We start from the raw sequence: 15,443 nt of genomic DNA, 5'->3' as shown, positions 1-15,443 counted from the left end.
AATTCTGGGTTCAAAGTAGTAATAATATTTTTTGGTACAAACTTTATTTCATTCAATGTCATTTCAAACAACATGAGTCACAAACATTACAAATAATAAATCATTCAGTTAATGTTCTTATTGCATCTATGATAAAAAGCAAAGAAAGTTTGTGAGGGCTTTTCCATTGAACTGAGAGTAGGTAGGGACACAGGCACTTGTCTCAAATTTTTTTCCCCTATATACCTTAATATAACACAAGGTACTTAACTAAATTTTTGAATAATAACACCCAGTCCCAAATTCCTGTTATTTTTTTTATTTCTCGGTTGTCAAACATACTCAAACTTAATATGCCGTAAATCTAAATTGATTTATCTACACAATGGTATACGACACGACTATCATTGTTGTCGGGATAATTAGTAGCAGGCCTCAGAAGTCGGTCAACGGGATGTTTTTTGCATTCGTCTAATTTTTTGGTAACACCCAGCCCACAGTGATTGAATTATTATAAAAAATTATTAAAATAAAAACTGTTAGCTTCCCTCTGACTATGAATTATTACCTTTATTGTAAATTCTTTACAGATTATGTGAAACTAACCCAAATAAGTTTGTTTTGAAACACATGTGTACACAACGACACTAATGTAGAGTTATAAATTGACCAAAATTTCCCACATTTATTTTTAGCCAGACGATTGACCAATGAGAAACCAGTAAAAAATTACATGCGGACTGGGTGTTGCCAAAAAAATAGACGAATGCAAAAAACATCCCGTTGACCGACTTCTGAGGCCTGCTACTAATTATCCCGACAACACTGATAGTCGTGTCGTATACCATTGTGTAGATAAATCAATTTAGATTTACGGCATATTAAGTTTGAGTAGGTTTGACAACCGAGAAATAAAAAAAATAACAGGAATTTGGGACTGGGTGTTATTATTCAAAAATTTAGTTAAGTACCTTGTGTTATATTAAGGTATATAGGAAAAAATTTTTTGAGACAAGTGCCTGTGGGTAGGGACTATCAAAATATCCCTACAATTAAGAACAATATTTTAGATAATTCTACATTATGATAAAAGATGCAAACTGAACTAGTGAAAATGCGAGCTACTGCTCACTGATGATATCCCCGCCACAAGTGGATAATATTAATAGTGTTAAAATATGCAAGTGTTTGGTAAACAGGAAGTTGTCGAGTGATGAATCTGAAAACGCATCACACGGTATAGCTGACTTAGATAAACACTGAAACCAAATTTCAGAAATCCTTGTATTGTAGTTCCTGAGAAAAATGTGACGAAAATTTTCAACTTGGCTATCATGTGTCAAATCATACAAGTGTTCGGTAAACAGGAAATTGTCAAGTGATCAATCTGAAAACGCATCACACGGTATAGCTGACTTATATAAACCCTGAAATTAAATTTCAGAAATCCTTGTATTGTAGTTCCTGAGAAAAATGCGACGAAAAATATACATGGGACAGAAGGACGGACGGACTGACAGACAGAGGTAAAACAGTATACCCCCCTTTTTTTTAAACGGAAAGCAGGGGTATAATTAAGACCCATGACCCAAGTTCAATAATTTAACTTCCCTCCCTGATACATTTTAATGGAATAACCCTCACAGAGAATATACAGCTAAAAAAAAAACAAAAAAAAACATTTCATACGTGTGATATTGTTACGAAGACATACATTGAAATGTTTTACTTAAATATATGTAATTAATGTAAACACATGAATATTAAGTAAGTCAAGAGTATGGATAGTCATAGGAATGCACATAATAAGCGATACATTATTTTTTTTCTTTAATAAAAATGATATATAGTCAACATTATCATTAACACAATTTATGATGGAGTATGTGCTGTATAGATGTCTTATTTAGAATTTGAAATTTGTATGAAATGTTCTCAGACTTCAAAATAAATAATTATCACAAATGACAAAATCTTTTGAATCCCACAGAATAAAAAAAATTAGATTTGTTTTAGACTAATTAAAAAATTGGCAAACATGAATGTGTCCATTAAGTACAAGGATGCCCCACTCACACTATTATTTTATGTTCAGTGGACAGTGAAATGGGATCAAAAATCTAATTTGGCATTAAAGTTAGAAAGATAATATCATAGGGAATATGTGTTCTAAGTTGATTTCACTTCAACTTTATCAAAAAATACCTTGACCAAAAACTTTAACCTGGAGAGGGACAGACGGACAAAGGGGCGGACGAATGGACACATAGACCAGAAAACATAATGCCCCTCTACTATTGTAGTTGGGGCATAAACAATATCTAATGTGGTTAGATATTTGTTATTAAAGCTTCCTCTTATGAATAAATTTTACAAGATATATTTGTTTGTATAGCAGAGATAACAATGACTGCCAAAATTTAATGGTCATATACAAAAGAAATATTAAGTGCATTTCAAATATTAAATTCTTGCATATCTGTATCTTTCCTCTATCAATTTTCTTCTTAAATGACCTGAAAATAAAATCATTGTTTCATGGCTATTATAACATTTTTAATAAATAAAATGCAAAACAACCTGTTTGTGCTAAAATTGAGTTTTTCAATTTGAATTATCAATCTATTTTAAGGTCAGTGCTAAAATTGAGTTTTCAATTTGAATTATCAATCTAATTTAAGGTCAAGGAACAGTAAATGGACTATTATACCACTGTCCCAGATTAGGGGAGGGTTTGAATTCTGCTAACATGTTTAACCCCTCCACATTCTCTTTGTAGTTGCCTGTCCCAAGTCAGGTGCCTGTAATTCAGTGGTTGTCATTTGTTTATGTGTTACATACCGGTATTTGTTTTTTGTTCCGTGACCTTATTTATATTTGTTTTGCAACATCAAAACTGAAATTTATGTATCAACGTCATATAGTTTTAAAAAAAAAATCTATGGAGAAGAATTAGAGATTTGATGAATTTTAAGACAGATTTTGGATGATTTTTGCCGATTTTAAGGGCTTTCTATACAAATGTTCACTCATATTGAAAGATTTCAATCAGTAAATATTTCAAATGATAAATGAGATAAATGCATAACTTTTTCGGTTTCCACTAGAGCCAGAGTTCTATATATGCAAAATTTGACTGAAATCTGTGACATAGCCCATTTAATGTAACTTGACTTTAATAAAGATTTTTTCACATCTCCCCTCTGACTATAGAATCCATCTGCAATAGAAAGTTAAATTTGCAAAAACTTATCTATGAAGGGTATACAAAAATAATGTTACCTACAGATAGTAAAATGTAAAATTGAAAATGGGGATTTTTTTAAAGAAACAACAACCTGACCAAAGAGAAGAAAGCAGCCAAAGGCCACCAATGGATCTTCAATACAACAAGAAAATCCCACAACCTGAAGCGTGCTCTTAATAGCTGTTTCTTAAACAAAAATATTTACTAGTTCAGTGATAATGGACGTCATACTTAACTTAACATTTGTTTTCGTTCCAATAATGAAATTTCATGTCATATCCAGAATAAACAGGTAGGCATTTCAATGTGTGGTTTATCATTAACATCTACATCATTAGGTCTCTGGTGGAGAATTGTCTCATTGGCAAACTTAACACCACATCTTTTCTTTTTGATACGTTTGTCTGTACCATACACATAGAACAAGGGTAAAACCTGGATTGGAGTAATATAGATTCTATCACAGGGTTTTTTGTGTTTTAATATCAACTTGAAATAGATTTTTTTTTATATAAAAACATAAAGGGCTGCTCTAGAAAATACTATGTCCTGTCCCCCAAGAAAACATATAAAGGCTGTTCCAGAAAATATTCTGCCCCCTCCAGGGAAGGTTATTAAAAAAAATTATGTATTTAAGAAAAAAAATATGTGGGTGGTTGTATTATGCATTATACTTTCATATCAAAATAAAACTTTAATATGTATGATATCATTGTATTACAATTTCAGGATATATGTGATAATTAAAATGTTATGCTTCAACAAAATTAAAAACAAAGGTCAAATGTTAAAAATAGTGTTGTCTCGTACAAGACTTAGAATATATTTGTCAAAGTAGGAATTTAAAAATCTGTAAAATTTCAAAAATATTTTTTGATTGCTGTAGTTTTTAATTTATTTTGTGAAGAAGAATATTGTCAAGGTTAGAAACTTACTTTTAAAAGGGATAACAGATATTATATGTGATGCACCAAAAACCCACCGGATGACAAGCTTGATTGTTTGTTGCTTTACGCCGTATTAGCACAGAAAGGCTATATCGCGGTGACCAGATGACAAGATATTTTTTACTTTGTTTGATATTTAGTTTCATGGTGTCCTTATACTTATGAAATGAACAAAGAAACTAAAAAAATGTGTAAGGGTTCCGCGGAACCCAGTGTCTCGCCTACTTTTGCTGTAACTCCCAGGCTCAACAAAAATGAGGAAAAAAAATATTCCTCTTGATACTATCTTTTGATTGTAAGAAGCTATTGTCCAAGTTTGGTAAAAATTTCAGGATAGTTAATGAATCGAATAAATGTTTTAAAAACTGTAACTGCAGACTGTATGTAATGTTAACTGGAAGAAAAACTAAGTCCATTTATAAGTAAAATACAGATACACTGGTACAAACCCAGGATAGTTAAAGAAAGTTATTAAAATTTCAAAAACTTTAACCACAGAGTGAATGTAATGTTTCCCCGCAGAAAAACTAAGTCCATTTATAGGTAAAAAACAGAATAAATGGAATTTTATTTTTGCAAACAATTTATAAATAAAATACAGAAAAAATAGAATTTTAATTTTACTAAATTTCTTTATGGATACTATCTTATGATCATAAACAAGCTTCTGTCCAGATTTGGTAGAAATCCAGTATAGTTTAAGAATGAAAATTTAATAACTTTCTTAAACCACAGAGTGAATTTTTGTGGACGCCGCCGCCGACGCTTGAAAGTAGGATCGCTTAGTCTTGCATTTTGGACTAAAGTCGAAGGCTCGACAAAAATGTGAGGTTGTCAGGTGTAGGACCTGTCTTGCATAAGTTAGTGATTCACATAAACACATACCTAATTCTGTCCCAAACAAAGAGAAACATTTAATACAGTTTCAAGTTTCATAAATTTTGACACCAGAAACTAGACCATTTTTCATATTTAAATTTTCATTACATCTATACAGGTGTCATATGTGGAGCAGGATCTGCCTACCCTTCTAGATCACCTCCTTTTTTTAATAGGGTCAGCTTTAGTGTTACATGTTTTATGCAATATTGGTTGTCTGTTGGTCTTTTAAATTTTTCTTTGGTACCTTTCGCTTCTCTTCTATTATAGCTTTTATTATAATATAAAGGGGGCTCACAGGTCTGAATCAATTTTTTTTTTAAATATAGGATTTCGCTATTCTTTTCTATAAATAAACTTTATCCTAATCTTAAAAGAAAATTTAAATAAAAATATGGGGTTCCCGTTTATTTAAGCTCATAATCTGCATTTGAAAGAAGCATGTATTTCTGTTAAGGTACTTTTTTTCTGTTGAACTAATAGGAGAAAAAAAGGTAAAATCAAAAGAAAAAAAGAAAGAAATAACAGAAATGGCTTAAATTTTTCAATAGTTTAGTATAAGTACAGTTCATTTGAAAACAATAATAAAAAATAAAGGTCACCGATGAGTTAAAAGTTATTTCAGTTTTTTTTTTTTAAATGACATTTTTTCACCAAGGGGAGATAATTTGGAGCATTTTCAATGATATAAACATTTTAAAAGTCATCTGGGGCCAAAACAAATTGTTTTTTTTTGGTTGATTTTTGTACAATATCATAAAGTAACACTAAAAGTGTAATAAATAAAATTTGAAATGAAAAAAAAATGTTTCAATGTTTGCTGATGTATTTGTACCCTCGAGCCTCCTTAAAAGGAAAATGCAATAAAAAACCCAAAACAAATGGTTAAAATCAATCTTTAAGTGAAATGTCTCCTAAATATTACTGCAATTTTCAAAATTTCTCTACCATTTTTAAGACAATAAACATAACCTGAATTTGCCCTTCTGTTCTATTTTTAACCATGCATGGCAACTATGATGGTTGGCATGCCAGGTCCTTGGACAAGATATCCGAATGATGATTGTATACCAGTTTGGTTATATTTGGCTCAGTAGTTTCAGATTAGATTTTTGTAAAAGTAACCAGACAATTACGACAGACTTCAAGTGATGAGAAAAGCTCACTTGACCCTTTGGATCAGATGAGCTTAACTGAAATGATTCATCTATCAGCCAACACATATAGACAATGAAAACATTTGTATGAATTTAACACTTATTATAGATATTACCATATGGAGAAAATCCAAGCAACACTGACAGTCTTTAATGCATGTTTTGCTTGTCTAAATTACTATAACCATTCACCTAAAAATAACAAAGAAACAATAACATGATAGCAAATTAATTAAAGTTGATAAATAAAGAGAAAAATAAAAAGTAATAAATGTGGATTTCTTGAATTAAATAAGTCAGTTTCCAATGGGAAACTCTATGCAAGAATGTAAGCCAAAGGGGAGATTTCTTGTTACATTGTTAATATTTCTTGGTTAAGTGCTCACAAGTTAAATCAATTAAAATGATCTGGAACCAGGAGACTAATATTCAGTGGTTTGTTTCCATTAAAATTGTTTTTCTATTTATTCTATCATTAATTTAGCCATTACTTTTTCTAATTTAGTCTTTTACTACTCATGGTTGAAGGCATTACTTATTGTCCCTTCTACCCAAATCAATTGTGACTAGTTGTCACATTGGTAATCATGCCACATCTCTATCTTTTCAAACCTCTTTAGAAGTTCCTGTACATGTATAAAGTCTGTATCATATGAACAAAAACCAAATATGAGTACAAATGTATATGTTGATCATATGTTGTTTTCGGAGCCCAGAAATTTAGAAATGATCCGGCAGGTAAACTTATTGATCCTTTAAATAAACTCATTTAAACAATTACCAAATCAAAACTGTAATTAGGTCTTTGAATTTTGTTTTTATTGGAAATAATATTGATTTGTTATTATTTAATGAAAATCGAACTATAGTTATATACCTAATAATAAATACAGATTTATGGATCTGTCAATACCTGTATCTTGGCATTGCACAAGTTTTTGTTTTTCTCTGTTTATGACACCTGTTCACTAAATCCATTAGATGGTGCATGTGTATTGATTGACAAATCAGTCTAAGATGCATGATTCTTTTTATAAGTTGTTATTGGCTTTGAACTAACTAGCTGTCAGTAACTGTAAACATTTGTTTTTCACTCATTTTTTTGTACATTAATTAGGCAGGTTTTTTTCTATTTTTTTGTTGGGATGTACAAGTACCCATCCATGTCAACTTTCTGTTTTTTGATAGATGTATTTCTATTTGTATCCATGAGCTGAGTTAATTTTTTTTCAACTGTGTTATTATGTTGTATTGTTAAACCACTTTTCCAGGTTAGGGGAAGGGTTAGTGCCTTCAAACTAGTTTAACCCTTCACAATCAAATGTGCCTGTCACATGTCAGGAACCTGTAGTGGATTTTTGCTGCTGTGACTGTGTTACATATATTTTTTTACATAAATTAAGCCATTATTTTTCTCGTTTTGTATTGTTTTACATTTTTTGTTTTGAGGATTTTTATAGCTGCCTATGTGGTGTTGGTTTTGTTCTTTGTTGAAGGCTTACGGTGACATATAGTTGTTAATTCTGTGTCATTTTAAGCCCGACAAAGTTTTAAAAGTTTTGCTTAATATCTTTATTTCAAATTATTTAAATAATTTCTGTACAGTTGTAAGACATAAAAGTGTCCTGTGAAAAAGTGTCCATGTGGACAATTTTTCATAGATTTTTGGTATTTAATAATGTCCATTGCCATGAAATATTGTCCCTCAAGTGGACAGATTTTTACTGCAAAAGTTATGAAATAGTGTCCACCTACAGGACAAGTTGTCATAGAAGTGGCTATTAAATTGTGACCTCCAAGGGAAGTAATACAAAGGTCATTAACAAGTTTTATTACACTTGAATATTAATAAAAATCCAAAGGATTGATTGACATTGATTAATATACAAATGTTAACAAAAAAATAAGGATGGAAGTGAATAGAGAGAACTTAAAGTTTTAAGAAATACCAAGCTAACGATAATGACAATGAAAGAAGAACAAAAAGGAAGAAGAGTGTAAAGTATAACATCAAATGTGAAGAACTTTACTATATTTATTATGAGAAGAAGGCAATAGAAATTATAGAATTTTGGTATTAAACACTGTCCATTGCCATGGAATGCTGTCCCCTAAGTATACAGCATTTTTCAGCAACAAAGATAATTATGAGTGCCAATGAGACAACTCTCTGTCAAGGTTACAAAGTATTAAAGTTCGCAATTATTGGTTAAAAAATGTCTAGTAATAACAAGGCAATAGACATCATTTAATATTTTGATCATACCAAAAAAATGTCCTGAAAATAGTGTCCACCTGTACAAAATTATAGTATTAAATAATGTCCATGTTCATAGCATTTTCCATTCATGAGGACATATTTTCATAGGAAATTGTGTCCAGGACACATTTAAATAAGTAAATTTTGTCCATGTATTTACTATGAAATAAAGTCCTGTGGACATCATTTCATGGGAGACAATATTAAATCCTACACAGTATGTGGTTTACCATAAAACATCGTCTCATATGTGAATTGTTGGTGTTCTATTGTTATTCTTTGTCAAATTGTCTGTGAATTGGTCATACAGTGTCATACAGTATTGCTGCCAGATGGGACAGTATCTTGCTCTTTACTTCATCAAAAACTTTAAGGGCATCTGTACCTAAAAAATAAACATTTTCATGTATGTGAATAGTTATCTAACTTTCAATAGTTTAGAGGGATTTTTTACCCAAATCATTACAATATTATCTTTGAAAAAAGCAATATTAGTACACAATGTACTACTGGAATTTATTCAAGAAATAAATAAGAAACAGTCAGAAACAATCTGTCAACACCTTATGGTGTTTATATATATATCTCAACTTGTTCGATGTGCTCCTGTATACTAGTACATGTACATGTATTGTAACAATACATTTGATTTTAATGAAAGAAATTTTAATCTCTGAATTACTGAAAATTGTTACACCAAAGTTCTTGATATCACAAACAAGTCAAAACATTTACAAAATGTTATCATTGAACAAGGACATCATTCGTAATTAAAGATCAACATGTAGACATCTTATACTTTCAGGTATTTCACATCCAATATTTTATGGCAATATTCTGTACCAAGCAATGAACTTGAACAAGGAGGATCTGAATTAAGGTCATTTCCTGAAAATTTGGAAGCAAGCTGGAGTCCAGATGTAGGTTTTGTATCCTGTTTAATTATTTATGATGACCTGAACACCTTTCTTTAATTTCCTTTTACCTCTTTCATATTTAACATGGGCATAATGTCTGCCTCTTTTCCTAACCAAAGGCATTTTATCTAAAAATAAAAAAAACAGACATGAATTCATCATACTTTACAGACAGGACTTCCTCAGTAGGGAAAAAAGCTATTGAAAATGACATGTTGCAATATTTTTTTTTGCAGTTCTGGGTCTAGATAATTTAAGTTTAGCGCATCTTGAATTAATTAGCCCACAGTGTCACAGTCACATCGAACATTTATAAAGATAACACATGGTCCATTGAATTGGAAAAGTGCAAATTAAAAGCTGATGCTTATAAAACACTACTTAAATGACAGATTCTAATGAATATATAAGGGGCAATAGCCTAAATTTCTGTTACCCTGATGATAATTTCAGGGCAGGTAGACTTTGACCTAACTCCTTCTCTCATTTGCTCTAAATGCTTTAGTTTTTGAAATAAATAATTATTCTGATTTGCTCTAAATGCTTTAGTTTTTGAAATAACTAATTATTTAGCCAAAAACTGCATTCTACCCTATATTCTATTTTTAGCCAAGGTGGTCATGTTTTTCGGGAAAACAGAAAATAAAACATAAACTTTATTGGAGATACCCTAATTATAATTCACCTCAAGTTTGGTTGAAATTTGGTATTAATATTGATTTTGTTATCAGTAAACTAAAAGCAAACTAACATTTTTGTTATATACATACACACATTCATGGATTTTACAATCTGTTAATTGATACCCGTATCTTGGCATTGCACAAGGTCATGTTTTTCTCTGACTGTTTATGACGTCTTTACACTAAATCCATTTGATGTTGATGTTTTAGATGCATGATTTTTTTTACTATAGCGAACCAAATGAAAGTTTTCCAGAGTCGTCTGCTCTTTACCAAGGTATTTAAACTTTTGCAAGTTTACCTGTCCCATTGAATCAATACAATAGGTTTTAAAATTGTTCTCTGTGTAGTTTATTCACTTGGACATTTAAATTTCTTCTAGGAGAAATCTATCACTCATTGATTAATTTGCCTGACCAAAAAATATCTTCTTTGTTGATTGAAATACAGGTATAAACTCACCTAAACTGCATGTGATACAATATTTATTCAGTATCAATAATATATTTTCCATCTGTTCAATATAACTTTTTAATATAATATAAATTAAGCACTGATTTAATTATAAAATGTTTATTTCTGATTTTTTTTAAGTACTGCATGCTATTATGTTTCAAAGAATCTGCATGTTTTTCATGGTTCTTCAGTTATAAAGAATACATTTATGAAGACCTTTATTTAAACATTATCATTTTAATTTTTTATTTGTGAACAGACTATAAAAAATAGCAAATTTTAATAGGTAAAATGTTGAAAATTGATCATCAGAAATCAACTTTTAATTTTTAAATCAGTGTTTATATCAGACAAATTGAAAATGTCTTATTGATTGAATAAATACAACATCACATGCAGTTTAATAATTACTTATTTGTACATGTATTTCCATCATTGACAGTTCAATTTTTTGTTCAGGTAAATTAATCAGTGAGTGATAGATTTCTCTTGCAAGAAATTTAAAGGTCCCATTGAATAAACTAAACAGAGAACAATACCTGTTGTATTTGTTTAATGGGACAATAGAACTTACAAAAGTTTAAATCGACAGGTAACTTGCAGGTGAATCTGTGGAAAACTATGATAGGCTTTGCAATAAGTGTTATTGGCTTTGAACTAGCTGTCAGTAACTGAGAGTACTCACAGATCTGTACTAATGGTCTTTTTGTTGTTTGGATGTATAAGTGCCCAGCCACTTTCACTCTGTTTTTGTTAGATATACTTCTATTTGTATCCATCTGATGAGTTTTTAAAGCCTTTTTCAACTGATTTTTATAGTTCGTTTCAATGTTGTACTATTGCACCACTGTTCCATGTTAGAGAGGGTTGGGATCCGGCTAACATGTTTAACACTGTCACATTATGTATGTATGTGCCTTTCCCAAGTCAGGAGCCTGCAATTCAGTAGCTGTTGTTTGTTGCTGTGTTACATTTTTTGTGTACATATTTGTTATATGTTCATTTACTTGTAAATTAATTAGGCCGTTAGTTTTCTCGTGTGAATTGTTTTACATTTGACATTTCTGGGCCTTTTATAGCTGACTATATACTAGCGTTTATTATCACTGAACTAGTATATATATATTTGTTTAGGGGCCAGCTGAAGGACGAATCCGGGTGTGGGGATTTCTCGTTACATTGAAGACCTGTTGGTTATCTTCTGCTGTTGTTTTTTTTTTATGGTCGGGTTGTTGTCTCTTTGACACATTCCCCATTTCCATTCTCAATTTTATGTAGTATTGGGTTTGCTCAATGTTGAAGGCTGTACAGTGACCTATAGTTGTTTATTTCTGTGTCATTTGATCTTTTGAGAAGAGCTGTCACATTGGAAATTATACCACATCTTCTATTTTATATTATGATGAACAAATTGTGCAAAATTGTCTTTAAAGGGAAATAACTCCTTAAAGTGGTCAATTGAAAGTTTTGGTCTTTTAACTTTGCTGAACATATATGCTGTTTACAGTCTTTATCTATATAAATAATAATCTAGAAAATAACCAAAAACAGCAATTTTTCCAAAATTTACTTTATAAATGTAGTGGCAACACAAAAATGGGTTGTTCCATTCATCTGAAAATTTCAGGGTTGATAAATCTTATTTGCTCTTAATGCTTCAGTTTTTATAAGTATAAGACAAAAACTGCATTTTTACCTATGTTCTATTTAATTTTTAGCCATGGTGGCCATAGTTTTTTTACGAAACACAAAATAAAACAATAAGGATCATTTTGAATAAGTTTGCCTGCAACTTGTTCAGTAGTTTCAGGGAAGAACATTTTTCAAAGCTCAAAAACATAATAAACAAATTGTTTAAAATTGCCTTTAAAGGCCAATAACTCCTTAAGGGATAAATTTGGTCATTTATACATAATTGACTTATTTGTAGATCTTACTTTGCTGAACATTTTTGCTGTGCACAATCGTAATCTATAATAATAGTCAAGAAAATAACCAACAATTGCAAATGTTCCCTAAAATCTAATACATTGTACTAATATATTGGCAGCAACCCAACAATCAGTTGACAGGTTTGTCTGAAAATTTCAGGGCTGATACATAGATGTAAAGCTAATCAAAAATTTTGGGCCATGACAGATTTGCTCTTAATGCCTTAGTTTTCAGATATAATCCAAAATCTACACATGTTTAACCCCGTCACATTATTTATGTATTTGTCTGTCCCAAGTCAGGAGCCTGTAATTCAATGGTTGTCGTTTGTTTATGTTTTACATATTTGTTTTTTTCTTTCATTTTTTAACATAAATAAGGCCTTTTGTTTTCTCTTTTGAATTATTTTACATTGTCTTATCAGGGCCTTTTATAGCTGACTATGCGGTATGGGCTTTGTTCATTGTTGAAGGCCATTCGGTGACCTATAGTTGTTAATTTCTGTGTCATTTTGGTCTTTCGTGGATAGTTGTCTCATTGGCAATCATACCACATCTTCTTATTATATTGTACAGTAATTTCCACTGAGAATAGGCGGAGACAATGTGACCTGATTGCCTGCGGACTAGTCCAAATAATTATAACGTCTTGAAAGGCTATTATAATTTTTTCTTTGACGCCTTACTTCACTACCCACGGACTATATATATAACACAGCTTGCAGACTTCCTCTAGTAATGGACTTCTGGTATCATATACTCAGGTGTGTAGCCTAAATTACCCTTATTGATAATACAATCTTAAAAGATATCATGAATATACATATGTACCAGTGGTGGATCCAGAGGTTGGAATCTCCCCCCCCCCCCCTTTTTGATGATAAATGCATTTGAATGGGGGACGTATATTTGTACAATGCTTAAAATTGGTTAATTGATAACCCCAAACTTCCTTCAACAACATGCATGACAGCTGACAGATCCAATGCCATAAGTCATGTACAATAAAACAATATCATATCTCTCTACAATCGGAAGTTTAAGATTACACCATTTGTAAAGGGTATCAGTAACGAGAATCAGTACCAATTTTCGAAGGGCAGCGAGCTCTCACATATAAGGGACTATTAGCCTATTGGTCCACAAAAAAAAATACACAGAACGCAAGAATTTGTATAGTTAGTAACTATACAAATCCTTGCACGTTGCTCGAGCTTTTTACCGATTTCACGAAACTATATCCCCACTATGCAGACTAAGCAATCTCGATCATCAAGGTGTTATTGTCGACTGAATTCTAATTTATAGTATAATTTATATAATTTATAACTGTATTCACTATTTATCTGTTTTTTTCCTGTCAATATTCTGTCATTACTGGTCTTCGTGATAATGGCGACAGGCTTGCTCAGCTTCCCTTATAAAACCATATAAAAGTTAAAACGGATGCGGTAACGTCTTACAGTTATGCTGGGGAAGTACGGATTATGACACTTATTATTGCTTCTATAAGACATTTGTTAGACCGTATGGTCCCACGGTCTTAATTTGTTAGTTATATAAGAAGGCTAAAAAAACTAATAAATTTCTTATATTATAAGCTAAAAGGTATAGGATTGGGTGACGATTATGCTAACTCATTTAGATTATACCTTCTTCATCTAAATTAGTCTGTCTTTAGTCTGCAATTACCATGTCCATATTTTATAAAAGAAAAGTATGTTGCAGTGAAATGGAGAAAAGGGGGTACCTTCGATCCTTTTGAGTGTGTCTCTTTCCAAATAGAAACATTGTTTCTTGTAAATTGGGAAGGGAAACTGCTTACATCATATATTTACACATATAGACATAAAGTAATGACCATTTGAACTGCCATTCGTTTGACCAGTATATTTCCTATATGCCTCCAAAGTGTCACCAAGACATGTAAAATCACAACTCATTTAACAAAAACACCATAAAGACCGTATTGTCTTTTTCAGGTTATACTGTGCTATGAATTAGTTAGTCTAAAAATGTTATCCTTTCATTTTACATTTTATTCTTATCCCGGAAATATGACATAAAGAAAAACAAAATGTTTGGTGGAAAGGGGTAGTAGCTAGGATGCTGTCAGTTGTCTCTCCTTTCTATTCAAATATGACACAACATTGTTTCTAATATTTTTTGCAACTTCTCACATCATATTTTCCTAATAATCAACAGTTATAAACTGACAGTCGTTCGATGAGATTGGTTCCTATACACCCTAAAATTTGTTTGCCAGGTGTATAAATATGTTCGTTACAATACACAAAAATAACAATAAAACAATGCAATATTTTTTGGATAATACTTTCATTCGAATAGTCTGAAAATTTTATACTTAAATTTTACTTAATTTATATGTCATCTCAGAAATATGTTTTGACGGAATGTATTTTTTGCAAGAAAGAGGTAAATAGCTGCGATACATTCAGTTATCGTATTTTTTCCGAACAGACACATTTAAAATTCTTATTTCCGAGAAAACTGCTCAGTCGATACCTATAAAAATACTTTAACGTTCTGAAATAAAGTCGAGCTAACATAAAGACTGGTTTATACCCCACTCTTTGTTTACACGACATTTCAGAAAACGACTCAGTAAACAAACATAACAATTAAACAAAGTGATAGTTCTTCTTATGGCATAAACCTTTGTCTAAGTTGGTCTTTATCATGGTTTTAATATGTATACGTCGACCCTCTTATCCCTGAAACAAGAGATATGATTGATGACATGTGTGTTGCAAGGAAATCTTGTATTAGCCTCGATGCATTCGATTGCCTCCCATTTTGTTCTAAATTGACAGTGTAACTTATATTCTGAGAAAAAACTTTTCCTATCTGAGACCTCTATAATACTTGTTTTATATAAGTCCCAGTTCCTATATACCTTCAAACTTTACTAAACGTATCAATGACACAATCAGCAGAAATACAGTTTAACAATGTTGCCATTTAGA

At 31.1% G+C, this 15,443-nt stretch overlaps 1 long non-coding RNA gene across 4 annotated transcripts; it reads right to left on the bottom strand.

Moving 5' to 3' along the window:
- Window positions 1-951: 951 nt before the first annotated feature.
- On the bottom strand, window positions 952-13,893 carry LOC134685259 (uncharacterized). Of its 4 annotated transcripts, none has more exons than XR_010101276.1 (5): window positions 13,796-13,884; window positions 9,455-9,514; window positions 8,700-8,854; window positions 6,326-6,401; window positions 952-2,495 (listed from the first exon to the last, which is right to left on the bottom strand). It is a non-coding gene; the product is annotated as an uncharacterized LOC134685259 (long non-coding RNA). The 4 variants fall into 4 exon arrangements; XR_010101277.1 differs by lacking the exon at window positions 13,796-13,884 and adding an exon at window positions 13,679-13,793; XR_010101275.1 differs by lacking the exon at window positions 9,455-9,514 and having other exon boundaries at window positions 13,796-13,893.
- Window positions 13,894-15,443: the final 1,550 nt, after the last annotated feature.

The sequence above is a fragment of the Mytilus trossulus genome, chromosome 9, assembly GCF_036588685.1.
Source record: "Mytilus trossulus isolate FHL-02 chromosome 9, PNRI_Mtr1.1.1.hap1, whole genome shotgun sequence".
Taxonomy (NCBI): Eukaryota; Metazoa; Mollusca; class Bivalvia; order Mytilida; family Mytilidae; genus Mytilus; species Mytilus trossulus.
The sequence above is the reverse complement of the archived record's forward strand: the minus strand, read 5'-3'. Positions and strand labels throughout refer to the sequence as shown.